The 17,190-nt window shown below is 45.7% G+C and overlaps 1 pseudogene; it reads right to left on the reverse strand.

The window, feature by feature from the left end:
* Nucleotides 1–7,681: 7,681 nt before the first annotated feature.
* Nucleotides 7,682–11,733, reverse strand: LOC118973041 (G protein pathway suppressor 2 pseudogene; annotated as a pseudogene).
* Between the last annotated feature and the right edge of the window lie 5,457 nt (nucleotides 11,734–17,190).

Genomic DNA, 17,190 nt, shown 5'->3' on the forward strand with positions numbered 1-17,190 from the left:
CTTTCTCAGCACACATGGCCTCAAAGAGGGCACAGGTCGACCAAAAGGATGGTGCCACTAGGCACGAATGACCCAGTGGCAATGACAGCAACAATCTTTAGCTGTGATTCAGGCAAACCTGTCTGTACCAGCAATTAGAAGAAGCTGAGAGGGCCACCCCCGAAGACCAGTGGTTCAGCACAGTACAACCACCTTTACTGAACACCTGCTGAGTTACAGCCCTGGGAGAGGGCGGGAGGATTCAGCTCTGGACCCTAGTTTCTGCTCTTGCTAAGCCCAGAGTCAAATTAAGGCACAAAAAGGAAGTTTAAAAGTGGGCCGAGTGCTGTGGTGGCACTGAGGAGGGGCAGCTGGCCCAGATGTGAGCTGGGCTTAGACAACAAAGGTGACTTGGCCAGGTGCTGAACTGGGGACAGGGTGTTCCGGGCAGACGGAATAGCATGAGGAAGGTTGAGAGATACAAGGTGTTGGGGGATGAAGGGTCATGTAAGGGCTTAGTGCAGTTTCAGTGGGAGTGCAGGTGGGTACAGAGCGAGATAAGGCCAAGGTCTCACAGCATTTGGGATTGTGTCCTATAGGTGACAGGGAGTAGCTGGAGGCTGTGGAAGAGGAGAATGCCATGGTCACCTCCCGATGCTGTAAGAATGCAACTGGGCCAGCAGCAGGGTTCATAATCCTGTTAGGCTAAGGAGACCTTGGTCTATATGCAGACCAACTCAGTGCCACAGAGGAGATAGGGTCCAGGTTCCAGGAACACTTTCCTGGGTAACATGTGGACTCCCTGGGAATCCCTAGCCCTTTAAAATCAAAGGTTTTAAAGGTGTGTCACCTCTCTAGCATGGATGGAACTGCCCTTCCTCAATTCAGCTTTAATAGTTTCCAGGTGAGTTACAGGTTCATGTGTGAGCAAGCAGGTAGGAAGAGGTAACTTTCACTGAGCATCTGCTCTGAAAGGAAACCAGCACCTGCGTGCAGTGAGCATTTTCTCTTTTTAATCCTCCTCAAACCCTGAGGAATAAGTGTTACCAGCCCTGTTTTTAAAGATAAGAAAAACTGAGGCCTAGAGAGGCTAAAACTGTGTCCTGCTACCCCTGCCAGAGCTGTGTCTGTCTAAACCCTTGCCATTGCTACCTTACCTGGCTGTTTGCTTCACAGAGCACCCAAGAAGGGCGACTCCTTGGTACCTGTGCTATTGCTAGACTAGTACCAGACTGTGAGACTATTCAGTGCCTCACGCTGGGTGTTTCACACAATAGGTACTTACTACATGTTTTCCAGTTGGCCGTGTCCTCTAAGCCTACAATGAATCCATTAGTCACTAGAGGGCATTATGGATATACAATATGGAGTGAAATTAAGAGTTCCAGATGATTTTATTCACCCAGCTATCCTTTCCTTCCTTCCACCCATCCATCATTCCCTCATTCACACACAAAAGATTATTAAAAGTCACATGCCCTAGACACTAGGCCAGGAATAGGTTAAAACTTTCAAATTGCTTATTGTTTTTGGCACACCATGGGGGATGGGCCATAATGGGGTTCAATCATAAGACCATGTGGGCAGTCCTTCACTCAGTCGGGAGTCAAGGAAGACCTCTTTGAAAAGGTAATACCTGAGCTAGACTTAAAAGGTGAGTAAAAGCTTGTTTAGTGTAGAAAGGGAGAGAGAAAGGTACTCTATGCAGAGGGACCAGCATAAGAAAAGGTCCAAAAGAAGAGAAGTGAAGACAAGAGGTGGGGCTGGGTCTTGAACGACAGGCTGAGGACTGTGGGCTTGCCCCGAGGTCTTCAGAACAAGCCATGAAAGGTTTTAAGAGAGTTGATGTCTAGAGAGAGCAGGGATTCTTTTCATGATGTGCTTTGTCTTTTAGAAAGATCACTTAGGTTGCAAAGAAGAAAATAAAGAAGTGGCCATAAAAGCAGCTTGAAAGCTCTATTTATCCAGGTAAGAGGCGACGGTACCTGCATTAGGCAGCAAATATGAGGATGGTGAGAATTGGATGGAATTTAAGATTTTAAGAAAGATTTTAAGGAAGTAGAATTGACAGATCTTGGTGATTAGTGGAGATGAAGGTGCCAATGATGATTTCCAGGTTTTTGGTGTGAGTGCCTAAAGGAACAGAGATGATACTCACTGGAGTGGAGAACATGGAGGGGAAGAGGAAAGTTTGGAGGAAGATGACAAGCTTGGTTTTAAAGATGCTGGGTTTGAATTGAAATTGACACATCCAGGTGAAGATGTCCAGCAGACAGCTCCACCCAAAGGTTTGGTGCTTAGGACAAAGCTGTGGGTTAGAAAGACAGCTTTGTGGAGGCCCAAGTAGATGGGTGGTTTTTAAAGGCATGGATTTGAATGAAATCAACTAGGATTAGTATTTGAAGAAAGAAGAGGTGAGAGTTGGAGGGAGAGTCTTGATGAGCCTCAGGAGTCGAGGATTGGGACCTGAGAAGCTGAGTCTAAAAGGGTGGAAGGAAACCTCTGTGAGAATCACATCAGATCCCAGAAAGAAAGAACTTTAAGAAGGTTTGGTCAACAGTGGCAAAAGCTGCAGAGGTCAGGAAAAAGGACAGAGATGTATTTACTGGTTTTAGATAACATGAGTGAGAACAGTTTTTATGTATTTGTAGGTGTAGAAACCAAGATTTAGTGGCTTGAGGAATGATTAAGAGTTGAAAAAATGAAGGCTGTGAGTGAGTATGCTATTACAGGAATCCTGGGTGTGAAAGAAAGAAGAAAGTCTAGGAAGTAACTCTCTAGGTCTAGACTCAAGAATATAATCTTGACCACAGTTATGCAAATGCAATGAGTAAAGAGGAAGAAGCTGAAGTTACACGATGGAGAGCAGATATAGGTACATCTATGGATGGCATTTGGATTGTAGTGATGGAGGTAACATCGGCCTGCTGGCAAAGTTCCATCTGAAGAAAATGAAGAAAACCAAACCAAACCAAAGAAAAAACCAAGAGAGAATCTAAACCAGAACAGGATGTGATAATTCCCTTAGCAACACCTGTCTGAGGCTGAAAATTAGTCTCGGAATTCTGCTGCAAGTCTTCAGAGTTTGTTTTGTGTACTGATTTGTTCATTTATCTTGTTTCCAGTCACCTGTGCACTAAATTTACTCATTCTTTGGTCTGTGACCCATCCAACCAGGCAGAGCCAGCTCCTGGCCCCATGTGTGAGATCAATCATTTCTCAGTTTATTATTTTTGTTCTCTTTGTAAAGTCCCCAGATGAAGACCTTTTTCTAGGTATTGTTAGATTGAATACATGAATGAATAAATGCACACATAAATGAACATTCACTCCAGATCTCTTTTGTTCAACCATTTGACAAATATGTATCGTACTATACGCAAGACACTGTACAAGGACTAGGGCCACAGTGTTGAGTTAAATGGAGCTCATAGAGCTTGCTGCTTGGTTAGGAATACAGATAAAAACAGGTGATTGAAACACAAAGTGTTAATGTTATGATTCTGCCCTGGGGAAGGGAGCATAATCTACACACTGGAGGATAGAGAAGGGAACCTAATTTCTCTGGGTTATCCAAGTTCAGTATTATAGTCTGTACTGCTCTTTAATGAATGGGAAATCAGAATATTTCTGTCAGAATCTGCTACACTTACTAATGTCTGAATGAATAAATGAATGAATGGATGAATGACTTATTTCATCCTATTAACCACCTTTGAACTCTCACTTCCCAGAAAGTGCCAATCTTTAGAAACCAGCTGTCCTGTGTCAGGGGATTTTGTGAATAGTGAAATGTTCCAATTCCAGCCTGTTTATTTCCCAATATCACTACTTTTCTGGGGAAAATCTGTGGATTCTCATCTAACTGTAATGAGTATTTAAGGCAAGGCACTTGAACTTGGGATGGGAGGATTATATTCTCAGTTGAAGAAGCTAGCCTCCCCTCCATGCTGAATGTCATTTAGCTGACCTGAAGGCTTGTGTAAGTCCTACTAAAATGATTGTCGGTGGAGAATGACTTTTCTTGGAAATCATGGAAATGACTGTGAGAAATCAGCAGTTGTCACTACTCTGCCCAGGTCTTTTGGCCAAGCTGTACAGAAACCAATTCCCAGCAGAGAACACCCTTCTACTTTTGCAAATCTCTGAAGGAAAAAGAACCTATAGTTTAACACATCTCCACTGTGGTGCTTAGAAATGATAAAAGTCAGAAAATGGGCTGTTATAGAAATGAGATTGATTGATGCCTGAGGATCTGAAAGTGAAGCTGTTGCTAATAAAAATACAAATAACACTGTCTACTGTTCATGGTGTCTGTTATGTGTCAGACTGGTGAGGTGACAGGCCATTTATGCCCCTGTCCAAAGAAATAAAGAAAAGACAGGTGTAGTGCTGAATAGGGGATTAGAGAAGGAACCAGCCAGGCTCATGTCCAGAGCTTGGCCATCAGGACCCTGGAGTTGCAGGGGACATGTTCAAATGCTCTTGTAAGGCTTTATCATTCCTTGTGGTCTGAGGGGGGAATTATTTTTACATAGCACAGAGAAAAGACTCTTAAGCAACCAAGATTTATCAACAAAGGTCTCCTAAAGATTTATTGGGTGCTATTTCTCAGGGGTAATTCAAGAGAATTAAAAAGCCAGAGATTAAAAAAATTGTCACAGAGAAGGATCTTGAGGTTAATACCATTTAAAAAAAATTAGATACTGACTTGTATGGTTCAAAATCAGGGGATTATCAAAATTCAGAGAAGGTGGGTCTTGCTATGGGGTAAGATGTTTGTGAAAGACTTTTGGAAGGAGCAGAAGCTTGCATTGTATTTTTAAAAAGTGGGTTAGATTTGTTGAAGGACCCCTACCTATTTATCTGATCCTACCTTGTGCTATTTCATCTCTCTCTCCACCCTTACCACACTGAAATACAGACTGGCTCCCCAGCAGCCAAGCTCCATGTCTCCATGCCTGGATGCCCTCCCCTCCTCTGTCCAGAGAATTTCAAGATTCAGTTCTAACACCCCTGCCTCCTGGGGAGCCCGCATGAACTCCTTAGGTGAAGTATTCACTACTTCTTTCTGGAATTTCATCAGGTTATAGAATTTCTATTAGATTATAATAATAATAATTGCTAATAAGTAAAATCATAGAGTAATAACCACAACTGTATAATTACTGACAACCATAATCATACAGTAATAAACATAACTGTATAATTGTTGACAATCATAATCAATTTAGCACTTAGCAATAAGTACTAAGGTCCTTACATGCATGACTTCATTTAATGTTCAAAAACACCACAATGAAGTAGGTTCTATTACCAGGGCACCCCTTTTATAGAGTTAGAAAAATAGACACAGAGAAATTAAATAACTTGCCCAAGGTTGCTCAGGATACAAACCCAGGTTGGTCTGATGCAGGTCTGAAATCTTAAACATTACCCAACACTGCCTCCTATAGAATCATAAAGGTATTTATTTGTCTCAGGTTGGCCACGGGGATGCAAAGATGGATGATATTGAGTGCCTGAAATTCCTCAAGGGTTCATAGCCTGCTAGAGGAGGAAAGACGTATTTAATTAAGATTTTCAGGAACACATTTTCCCCATTCTGGCTTGCTGTGTGCTAGCCCTGTGCAAAAGCACAGGGCTCAATTGCCTTGAAGACCTCTGCTGTTTCACATTCATTCAAGACTCTGCTTAGGAGTTACCTTTCCTGGGAAGCCTATCTGATGACTTTTTCTTGTCCACCCAGTGTCTATCCCCAGCTAGGTGCTCTCATAGTATATAGTCCTTGCCTCCTGGTACTCACCAGGTCATTTACTGCCTGTTATAATACACAACTTGCTCTGTGTGGGTGAGTTCTAGAAAGAGTGTCTTCTGCCTTCCTTGCCCCTCAGCCCTAGGGGTGGTGACAGCTTTCTGCTGTTGCTACTTTGTGCTGCATGGTTCCTCCTGTGTCCCCTTATCTCTCAGATAGTCCTTTTGCTAAAATCTTGTTTTTCATTCTTTTTGGAACCACCCACGGTGAACTTGATTTCCCCGATGGATACAATTCTCTAACAGGGCTGTTGTGAGTAGCTCATGGTGGCCGCTCAGGTTTTGTTCTTTTCCTCCTGCTGTGATTGGAGCAGCTGAGAGCCTGTGGTGGTCTTAGGGAGAAGCCCCCATGTGTACTATGAACAGTTTCTCAAGCCTGATGGGTGACCCATGCAGGGGCTCAGCCACCTGACAGTCCGGGCTGTCCCAGTCTCTTCAGTGGAGTGTCCTGGGGTTGACCCCAGATGCTGGAGGTATGGCCTCTTTTCCCAGAGGTTTTCCACCCCCATCCCCAACTCCAGGTCTGATCTTTCTCCTAGTTGGCTCCTTAGGGGATGATCAAGGTGAGACAGAGATGCAAGCGTGTCCTTTTCATCTGATTTGAGCAGGGCCGTTGCCTCCTTGGGCTGCCATAAAAATAACTCCACAGACTAGGTGGCTTCAAGAGAGATTTATTTCTCACGGTTCTGCAAGCTGAAGTCCAAGATCAAGGTATTAGTAGGTTTGGTTTGTCCTGAGACCTCTCTCCTGGGCCTGCAGAGATCTGCCTTCTTGCTATATCCTCACATGGCCTTTTTTCTGTCACATGCATCCCTGGTGTCTCGTCCTCTTCCTATAAGGACACCAGTCCTACTGGATTAAGGACACACTCTTATGGCCTCACTTAACCTTAATTATCTCCTTAGAGGCCCCATCTCCAAATACAGTGATATTGGGGGTTAGGGCTTCATTCGACATACATTTTTGGAGGGTACAATTCAGTCTATGATAGTCAGTGATGGGAAGCATGAAGAAGCAGACATATGATCTCAGACATTTCAGGAAGAGAAATGTCTTCTTTCTTCTTCTTTCCATGTGGACAGAGAAGTCTAATTGTATTAAGGCCCGCAGATCTGCTCCAGGGCTAACTTTCCATCCTCCTATGGTTTAGAAGCCAGATAGTCTTCCAAGCCAGACAACCTCAGGATTTGTTTCTTGGTCTGTCTTTGTGTAGAAAGCCTCTCCCGGCATCTAGCCTCCACCCTCAAAAATCATCCATGCCCCAAACTAGCTCCTGTATGCTACCTGTCCCCATAACACCATGCTCCTCATATTGTCATGGTCCCTTATCCATTGTCCAGTACCATGCAGCACTCCACGAGGGCAAGGACCTTGCCTGGTTCATCCTTGTCTGCATGCCCACTTGCTTCCACACACCTGTTACCCCTGCCTCTTGAAGAAGCTAAGGCGTCCAGGTTCAGACTTACAGTTATAAGGTATGTCTAGTGGTAGGAAAGGAATTGTGGGCTGTCTCGCAAAAGAGCAAATTATTAGGAAAATGACCATGAATTACAGAGACTGTCTGAAAAATAGCTTTTGGGAGAGATTCTTCTAATGGTTTCCTCTAAAAATGTCCTTAGAGGGACAGAAGTTTGCTCAGAGCTTTCATAAACCTTATCTCATTTAATCACCCAACAAGCCAATCAAGTGAGGAAACAGGGACTCAGAGAAGTAAAACAATTGACCAGATGAACATCAGGAAAGTGCAGAGCAAGGACTGTCTGGTTTCAAAGCCCAGGCCTTCTTTTTCCTTGGTGGCAGTTGATTTTATTGGCCTAGGACTGGAACACACAGGGGACCCTCCCCTGTGGCGAGGGCTGGCTGTGAGGTCGGACGTATAATCTGACCGTCACTGGTGCTGGCTGTGCAGGATGAAGGTGCACTGAGGGCCAGGACAGCTGGCAGCTGCAAAGCCTGACTTTCTTGCTTGCTGTGTCTGCATTGGGAGCTAGTGGGAGGCAAGAAGACCACGGGCTGTGTGCAGGGCTTTGGGGTGTGTGGAGGTGCGTGGGAGTATTGGCACGGTGAACTGGAGAAGCCAGTCTGCTGGTTGGCATGTTCCATCTGCATTTGCAAAGGCAGGGCACTGCCCTGCTGGAGGAACCCTGTCTGGGTGGGCTGTAAGTGGCCAAGCACAGCCCAGGACTAGGGCTGTGGCTGTGGCTGAGACAGGTACTGCACAGCAGGAAACGCTGAAGGTGCTCTGAGCTGCTGACTAGGACTCTAGGTGAGCTGTAAGGGCCCATCATGCGGTGGGGGCTAGCAGCCCACGGGTGCTACCTGGGCCACCTTGGAATTGCCATGCTCTGAGGTCTCTGCGAAGGCAGCTGCTGAGCCTCCCTAGGCTGGGCCATAAGCCATTGTGGTCTGAGCATCTGCTTGGCTGTTGGCTGCCATGAGGGTGCCTGGGTGATTGTGTCCTTAGAGCCCCTGCATGCTAAGGAGGTGAGTCAGGCTCTGCACCTGGTGTGTAGCCCTGATGAGTATGGAAGTGAAACGCCTATGAGTGTGTATGTAAACAAAGCACAACTTCTGTGGCCTGAATAGGATAACCTGGGATGACCAGCTGATGGGGCTGCCTGGGGTCAGAGCCAGGCCTGGGCTGGGGGAGACCTCCTTCCCTCATGACCTTGTGTGAGCAAGCACCATCATTTAAGAGACATGTCTGCTTTATTATTTTTTCCAAAAAAAATTAGTGTACTTCTAGTTTTATAAGCAAAATGTTCATCATAGAAAATTAGGAATGGAACATACAGAAAAATATACAAAGAAGGGGGTTAAAAACACTGTCCTGGAATCAGATTGGATTTCAGAGATGGCGGAGGCACTGTTAACCTTAACCTTTTGGCGTACCTTCTTCCAGTTTTTTTTCCAAGCACACTTTTTTCTTTCTATATTTATGCATGTGTGCAAATAGAAACATAATTATTCACATGTTCAAGACATATAAAGTATTTCACACCAAGCTGGGTGATGAAATGGGCTGATACTGGTAGCTATAACTTATATTTTACTGGCTTTTCTTGATGACCTCCCCCACCCCCTGCCTTGAAAAGGCCTCCCAAATTATTTCTGGGAAGTTCTAAGGGATTTCTACATGAACTCGGGACCTAATCCTCTGTTTTCTTTACAATGATGTTCACTTTGGAGGCCTCCATGGCTTTAAATATGCCCTGCTTTTGCTTCCAGGGCTCACTTTGAAAGCTTTTTCTTTAAAAAAATTCTTTAAGAAATTGGTCATTGTCATGAGTCTTAAGCTGCCATATGCTTTTGCCCTTCCTGGTGCCCTGAGCCTTCCTCCAGGTACCAAAGTACAGTGTGTGGTCTGGAGCCTGTGGGACACCAAAGCCAGGCTGGGCTCCCTATGTAGGCAGGAGTTTCTGCCCCCTTTAGCTATACTTTGGGGTATATAAGGACTTGCTTTAGGTCCTATGTAGCCATGTTTTTCAGAGTTCTTTATTGAAAACATTTATGGTCAACAAGTTTGAAAGATGGCTGACATTGATCCTTTCCCTCCCTGCCAGACCTGCTACCCCTCTTACCAAGGGAGGAATTGAATTCCCTACCCTTTGGATCTAGGCTGGTCTTAGTGACTTACTCTACCAACAAGGTGCATCCAGAAAGATGTTCTGGGACTTCTGAGATTAGGTCATAAGAAGGCTTGCAACTTCATCTTACTACACTGATGGACAGTGACTGCAATGGGGTATGGTGGGGGGGGGTACTCGATAATAAGGGTGAATGTAGTAACCACATTGTTTATCTTGTGAAACCTTTATAAGAGTGTATATAAAAGATACCTTAATAAAAAAAAAAGGCTTGCCACTTCTATCTGGATCTCTTAGAATGCTCAGTTTGGACTATTTCCTCTCAGAATCCAGCCCCCATAGGATAAGCGGCCTTTAGGGAGCTCACATGCAGGTGCTCCAGTTGAAGGCCCCACCAGAGGGACTGCCAGCCCTGTGAGTGCGCCACCTTGGATATCCACACAGCCGAGCCTTCCGATGACTTCAGCCTAAACTGCCCTCTGATTGCAGCCGCATGGGAGACCCTGAGTGAGAACTGTCCTGCTGAGCCCAGTTAGTCCGCAGAGCCATGAATGAAAACAAAAAATTATTATGTTAAGCTCCCAAATCTTGGGGTAGTTTGTTACATAGAAACATAATATGAGCAGTGAGAATCTCCTCTCTCAGTTCAGATATGTTTTGAGGTCCCCATGAATTGAATGACAGGCACCCTGCCTTCCACACAACAGCCCTCACCCTACCTATGTTTGAAGCTTTGTATCTGGGTTAAATTTACCTGCCCAGCCCACTCCCCCCTGAGGCTGACTTCTCACCAAGGATAATTCCACCCTTCCAGACATGTCTCAATCGCAAGGGTATATGTAGTTTAGGCTCTAGCTGGGAAATTCTGTGCACACAAAATGAGTTTACTGGATATACAACAGTATACATTTTTAAAATTATTTTTCACTCAGTCTTATATTTTAGTGCTTTTCTCATGCCATTAAAAATTTGGCAGGATTAATATTCCATCATCTGAATTTATATCATTACTCATTTGCCTGTTTTTGGAAAATGCCCCCAACCCCCACTATGCTTAAATCGCAAAAAATATCTTTGTCCATAAATCTTTATCCAGGTTCTTATATTAAGGAAGTCATCAAGCACTCAGCAAAGGGTATGATTTAAAAAAAAAAGGCAATTAATGCATAATGTCAAACTACTTTTCAAAAAGATTGTATCAAGTTACCCACCACCATGTAATTTGATAGGCAGGAATGATATCTCATTATTATTTTAAGCTCCACTTCTTTTATTCTTGGTGATGTCAACTAAAAGATGTTTTTCAGGCTTTCACATTTGTGCTGTCACTTTTCTCTTTCTTTAGCCATTATTAATTACTGATTGGCCAAGAAACCAATCTGACAACAGGAAGTAAAGAATTTGGTGTATAACCCTAAGAGTGGACCCTGTGGCTGGAGGAACAGAGCTGGCAACAGGAGATAAAGACAGCACCTGCCTGGGGCCAGTTTGGAAATGTTCTTGGTCACCCTGGCGGATCCTCAGCACACTCAGGAGGCTGCTACCTAGCCTTGTGGGAGGACAATGACTCTGGCATCAGGCGTGCCTACCATAAAATGTTGGCTGTACCCCTTACCAGTGAGTGACTTTGATCAAGTTATTTTACTCTCTTCAGCCTTAAATTCCTCAATTGCAACGTGAGAAAAATGTGACATCCCTTGTAAATCTGTTGTCAGGATGAAAAGAGATAGTAAATGATAATAAGCATAAACATCGTACATGTATCCATCCAGTAACTGTGACAGCCTGTTCTACATCATCATTTCCTGCGTCTGTCTCTTCCTCCCCAGTGCATTCCTGCTGTCCTCCTTCATTCAGCTCAATCTTTCTCAGCTCTTGTACTGCTACTGCCCCTGAACCTGTCTCCCTCTTCAGGGTCTTCTGTCCTCCAATCTATCTGCCACACCCCTCTGAATGTCTAAAATTCAGTTGAATGATGTCACTATCTTACTTAAAATCCTTCAAGAACTGCTTAATGGGATTGAGACCTGGCTCCTCCTAACCTGCCAGCCTCACCCTCACCTCTCCTTCTCATCGTGCCCTGTACTCGGGCCACACAGAACTGCCTAGAGTCCTGACACAGCCTGAGCCTTCTCAGAGCCTGGCACTTTTGAGCCTGGGGTTTATTTGGACCATTGGCTTCCTCTCCCATCCATGTAGCTGTTGTCCATTTATTCCTCAGAAATGAGCTGAAGTAGGTCTTTGCCCTCGCCGACCCTTCCAGCTGGGGCAGGAGCTCCCTCCTCTGTGCTTCCCCTATCACCGCCCAGATGAGGAAGCACACGGCCCATCCCCCCACACCTGCATCCCCCATGCCGCCTACTGGACTATGGCTCCTCGCCAGCATCTTCATTTCCACGTCCCTATTGCAGAGCCTAGAACAGGGTTTCTCAACATCCACACAACTGGCTACCTAATTTGCATGGCCTGGTGCAAAGTGAAAATACAGAGTCCCTTTGTTCAGAAGTTACTAAGAATTTCAACATGGCAACAGCAGAGCATTAAACCAAGTGTGGGACCTTCTGTGAGCTGGGCCCAATTGACTGCATAGGTTGCTTGCCCATGAAGCCAGATCTGCTGTTGACATTCTGGGCCAGATGATTGTTTCTCGTGGGGTGGTCCTGTGCACTCTAGAATGTTTAGCAGTGTCCTTGGCCTCTACCCATTAGATGCCAGGAGCACTCCTCCTCAATTGGAACAACCAAAAATCGGTTGCCCAGTGGCAAAATCTCCCCGGTTAGGAACCCATGGCTTAGAAGACTGCAGGCACTAACGGCGGGTTCTTGGATGTATCTGATCCTCCACTGGAGGTAAAGGCAAAGTGCTGCGAGGAACCCAGTCAGGCCGAGGAAGGCTTCCTGGAGGTGTGATGTCTGAGAGGAAATCCTAAAGGGTAAAACCTGCCATCCAGCTGAGCCAGTGGACTTAACGGGAGCTCTGAGGGGTGCCGGAGGGAGGGGAGCATCCAGTCAGGCAAGGGGGCCTTGGAGACCTGCAGATGAGTCACGGATCTGGTGGTTTCATATGGGCGGGCAGAGCCTCCTGGCTGTGACATTTATAATGAGAAATTAGCTTTGAAGTTCTTCCCTTGGAGTTTTTTCGGGGCCAGAGTAAAGGCAGTCTTGAGGATCACAGAGAACTCTGGGCTATAAAACCCTGGGTAGGCTTCCTTGAACACAGGGGTCAGGCTGCCCACCCTCAGGCCAGGCCTAATGGCTCACACGTGTTCCTGCCCTGGTCGCCCAGTGGGATGGGACGCATGCCCTGTCTTCTCATCTTTCTAAGATCCTCCCACCCCCAAGGCTCCTGCGAATGCTCAGATGGGCACCTATTTGTCTTGCTGGGGAGAGGGAGTTGTGGGAAGGAATGGAGTGGCCTTGTGGGTAGAGAAGCAAGATGGAGATGGCACTGTGTTCCTTGGGGCAAATACTGTGAACCAGTACATCAGGTTGTATGTCGGCATTACAGTAAGTTTAGCTCTAGGTGGGTGAAAGAATTCCCATCCTGTATAGGTCAGGACTGCCTGGTTGAACCTTGATATTGGGCAGTATTTTCTGGTTCCCATAAAAACTGCTACTTAGGGGAGGTATTCTCCCAAGAGGGGGGAAAGTGTAGGTTAGATGAGACTCTAGGCGATGCAGGTAACAGAACCCTTTCATGGGTCATGTCTCCTCTGAAGTCCTTGTTCCTACCCACATGTTTGTGTCTGAGCTCCTAATCCTTTATATTTTATCTGTGTGGCTTGGGAAAGTTATGTAACTCCTCTGTGCAACAGGTTTCTCACCTTTAAAATGGACCTATGAATAATATTAACTTGAGTTATGGAAAGGATAGATTGGAGTCTTGTGTGCACATGAAGGGACTAGCTTCTCTACCCAGTGGCCAACTAATATTAATTAAAAGCTTCTTGTCATTATCTGTTTGATCCAGGACCCTGTAATGAACTTAGCTCAGCCATGTACTCAGAGCCACTCTACTATCAGCAATAGTTCTCAGGTGTAAGTGATGAAAATAAACTGTGGTACCCTCACCAGGGGGTGTTGGAGGCTCCAGAATCAGTGCACACAAGAGGACCAGACTGAGAAGGTGGACAGGAACTTTCTTATTGTCAGGGAGACATAGCAAAAAGCATTTATTCTTTGGGAGACAGCCAGGTTGCACCATACATCAGTGCCACCCATCTACTACTCAGGCAGGACAGGCCCATGGCCGGGAATGAGCCCTCATCCTCATTCATCTGGGCAACTTTGCAGGATGCCAGGGGCAGGAAAGAGGGGGGACTCCCCCCTCTCCACTTCAGCTTCCATTATGAGGGTAGGCTGCTTCTCCCTCTGGGGTTTCCTGCCAAATAAGCAGAGCTGTTGCTGGGTGGCCAATAAGAACTAACAGATGTCCTTGATGGCTCCCCTCTTCGGCTGCCCAATCTCCACTCAAAGCTTCTTTCCATACATATTCTTACAACACATGTGCACACTTGCACACACATATGCATCCTTCTTACAACTGAACATGCACTGAGCCCCTCCCCAGAGGAGCAGAAGCAAAGTCTTCTTGGTTGTTGCATCCAGACTGTGCTTCCAGTTGTTTCTGAAACCTACAGATTAAATTGTAAAGTTCACTGTTACTACTTCCCACATATTTAATAGTGGGGAACATGGAGAGGAAAGAAGAGGAAACTTCAGTAGAATACATAAATACTCTACGTTGCAAGGAGAAAATACCGATAGAGGCTCTGGTCCTCGTTGTTGCTTAACTGGTGTTTGTGGCTCTCTTTGCTATTCCGCTCCAATGGTGTTTGCCTTCATCTGGCCCTCCACTGGTCACCCTGTGGGAGGCCCAAACATTTAGTTTAGAGGGATATGAGCCCTTGGTGTCTGGCTGCAGAAGTTTTCCATTCACTTTTACTACTAGATACGCCGGAATTAGGAGGTCACTCAGGGGATCCCCAAGTTTCATTCTTACTCCTGTATTCCAATCACTAGTAATACTATTTTTTCTTGATCATCAGGAATGAACACCCTAGCCAGTTTGGTGACTGTCCTTCTTTTTGGCCTGTGTCCCCAGGGGCACAGGAACCTGGAAGGACCAGAAGGGTATGTTTGAGTCCAGCTCAGTGTGACCATTGTCATGGCCCCTCGTGCAAGCGCTCCTCCCAAGTCACTGAACTCGTGGGCCAAAGCTGTGGGCTGGGAGGCAGAGGCTTATGAGGGGGGTGTGGGAGTGCAAACCCTTCCTCAGTCCCTCAGTTCTGCACACTTTATTCTGGCTGTGGTGGCAATACCACCATCAGCTGTGCCTTTGTTTGGAGTATTTATCACTTTCTATAGGATACTGCCCCTCCCCACCCCTCCTGTGAAGTGTTTTCCTGCTGGCATGGTGATGAATTCTTCGACTGACCAGAATGCCATTCTGTGAGTACAGCGGCCCTGGCAAAGGGTTCCTCCTAAATCAAATGACTCTCATGGGCATAAAACCACCATGTCTCTCCCCTGCTCCCTCCCTTCCTTGGCAAAGCAGACACATACAGGTACTACTTGAAGTTTTGCTTCCTGGGTAGAGCTGCTGAGTGGAACTACAAAAAACCACAGTGCTTCTCTGTCAGAACATGCATCAGAGGTGGGGAGGTGCCTTCGCAGCTGTAGGTGTGGGTGGATGGAGGACACGGATGTGGAGGAGGGGACATGCTGGGCATGGGAGCATCTTAGTCCCGCCATTCCTGTGCCTTGAGAGCGGTTGAGCCTCGTCCATATACTCCATTTTCATTTGATGACGGAGCTACTGGGCATGGTGCTTCATGGCTGGGTGGATTATGTAACACCCCACTCATAATGCTCAGCTAGGGGTGAGTGCTTATTTTGGTCTTATTTTCAGTCATTTATTTAGTCTCCAACAGTGCCTAATAGCAATCCACAGAGTGTTTTCTAAAAGGAGCATAATTATTTGCTGATTAAGACCTGGATTTGCTATTAGACTTCAAGGACTTTCTACTGTGAGCCTTGTGCTGAGGCTTGCTCTTAAGTGCCACATAGCATTTGGATCCCCCATTTTTGTGGGGTTTATCCCCTCCTCCTGGCTTGCACATAGCCTACCAAAAGCATCTACAATACTTGTTATTTCCCACATTCTGATCCTAACAAAATGATGCTATTAATATAGTGGACTAACATTTTTCCACCTGGATGGGAAGATGGTCAAGGTCTCTGTGGCCTAAATTGTGGCACAGACTAGAAGTTTTGATATTTCCTTGAGAAAGAACAAGTATACTCCTGTTTCTGCCAGATGAAAGCAAATTTCTTCTGGAGTTTTGATATTTAGTATAGAAAATATCAGCCATTGCATACAAAGCACCCGCCATGCTTTACTCCAATACAGAGCAAATCTAGAATAACAGTTTCTGTTGGCAGTACCATCTAATTCTCTTTCTTTAAAATCAACATCATTTCAGACGTCAATCACTGACAGTGCCAAAAGTCTCTGGAATTCCCTCTCTGTGTTCCCAGGGCCCAATAAATGACATTCTTCTTCACCTTTTGAGTTCAAAGCTCATTCAGAGATGCTTACAATAGTCATATATTAAACATCACATTTATTATTGACAAAGCTGTCAGAAGAATGTGGCTTTAGATCTGAGGCCAATGGGTTTGCTTATATTTTCACCCCTGAGATTTGACTCCCTCTCAGTCATTGGCACAGTGGAACCACTGCAGGCCTTATCCTTGGGCCACAACTTGCCACAGCAAGCTATGGCATGTAGAAGCTGGGATGGGTCCCTGTAGGTAGACTGGTTTAGAAAAAGAGAAGGCTGAAGTAGACTCACTGAGCATATTTAACTCCTCTTTCTAGACTTATCGATTGCATATGTCCTACCAGGTGGTGACTTTCTTCTCCCATGGGGAAAAAATCAGTAAGGAATGGAATAAGAGGCCACTGTGCTGCTCTAGGTTCAATGTCTCCACACCACACACAGACAGGAGCCTGGGGAGATGGAAGCTGTGTGCACATCCCTTCCTATCACTGTGACCTCTTACAGCTGGACCCCATTCTGCTTGCAGTGAGTGAGTCTGCTTTGTGTGGCCTGTTCTTAAGCCTCACAGGTGGGCCTCGGTTATACCTCGTGCCTTGCTTCAGGACATGTAGGGATGAAACATCTCTCATTTTCAGTTATGGTGGTAAAAATCAGGGCACTGTGTCCACCGATAGTTTGTACAATGGGAGATTCCTTCCAAAAAGGAAATGGGATTAGATATTGAACAGCCAAAAAGCTAAATAATTGCCACACTACTCCCCAAAAGTGTACATGTCTATATGGTCCAGACAGGGGTGCCTCATCTGGGCCATAACCTAGGCCACTTCTGGTTTTCAGGTTCTAAGCCACTGTCTTCACCCTTCCTACTTCTTTAGATCACTAGCCACGTTGCCTGGCTTGGTGCTCTAGACTAGGTTTAAGAACTCCCCTTCAGGACGTGCATTTTGATGTTCATCTCCCTGAAACTGCAGGCAAATGATTATGCTCCCTGCCCTGCCTCAGCTTAGCGCTCTGAGGACTTCATCTGGGCTTCAGTTTAGTTGGGAATGTTCAACACTTGCTGAGCTATTGTTCTGTGCTCAGGATCCTGCATGCTGAAGACACAGTGTGATTAACAGTCTCCCCCCTTTGACTATGTCCCCTCTGGAGGGTGTGGAGGAGGCTCACACTCCGTTGTTATTCTTTATTTGTTTTCTCTGTGTTATGGCAGAGCAGCACCAGACTGTGGCTAAAGGAAGGCTTCAT

This window comes from Manis javanica, chromosome 4, assembly GCF_040802235.1.
Source record: "Manis javanica isolate MJ-LG chromosome 4, MJ_LKY, whole genome shotgun sequence".
Taxonomy (NCBI): Eukaryota; Metazoa; Chordata; class Mammalia; order Pholidota; family Manidae; genus Manis; species Manis javanica.